Here is an 843-nt window from a genome sequence, read left to right as displayed (position 1 = left end):
AAGAGAAAGAATTATGAATTATGCATAAGATGTACTTCAACGAATTTTGGGTGTATTAAATTCTTTGGGTGTTTTTTGTAATCCTTTGGGTGTATTTCTATAATTCTTTGGGTGTATTGATTTCAAAAAGAAACATACTGTCTCTCCCTATATTGGGTGTATTTCTTAAATACTTTGGGTGTATTTCTGTAATCTTTTGGGTGTATTTCTGTAATCGTTTGGTTTATTTTTGTAACTGTTTAGGTGTATTTCTGTAATTCTTTGGATGTATTTCTATAATTGTTTGGATGTATTTTTGTAATCGTTCGAGTGTATTTCTGAAGTTCCATCATGTAACACCCTAATATTCAAATCCTTATGCTCGAGTCATAAGTCAATGATATTACGGTGGTACGACTCTGGTGCACGAAATTGTGATCAATACTTTTCACAACTAAAATAATCCCCGGTAATGAATCCAAAAACTTGGTGTTCAATACCATGGCATAAACACAACTTCGCATAACTAACCAGCAAGTGTACTGGGTCGTCCAAGTAATAAACCTTACGCGAGTAAGGGTCGATCCCACAGAGATTGTTGGTATGAAGCAAGCTATGGTCACCTTGTAAATCTTAGTCAGGAAAACTCAAATGGGTATGGTGATATGCGAATAAAACATAAAGATAAAGATAGAGATACTTATGTAATTCATTGGTAGGAACTTCAGATAAGCGCATGAAGATGCCTTCCCTTCCGTCTCTCTGCTTTCCTACTGTCTTCATCCAATCCTTCTTACTCCTTTCCATGGCAAGCTTATGCAAGGGTTTCACCGTTGTCAGTGGCTACCTCCCATCCTCTCAGTG

This window comes from Arachis duranensis, chromosome 7, assembly GCF_000817695.3.
Source record: "Arachis duranensis cultivar V14167 chromosome 7, aradu.V14167.gnm2.J7QH, whole genome shotgun sequence".
NCBI classification, from domain to species: domain Eukaryota; kingdom Viridiplantae; phylum Streptophyta; class Magnoliopsida; order Fabales; family Fabaceae; genus Arachis; species Arachis duranensis.
The sequence above is the reverse complement of the archived record's forward strand: the minus strand, read 5'-3'. Positions refer to the sequence as shown.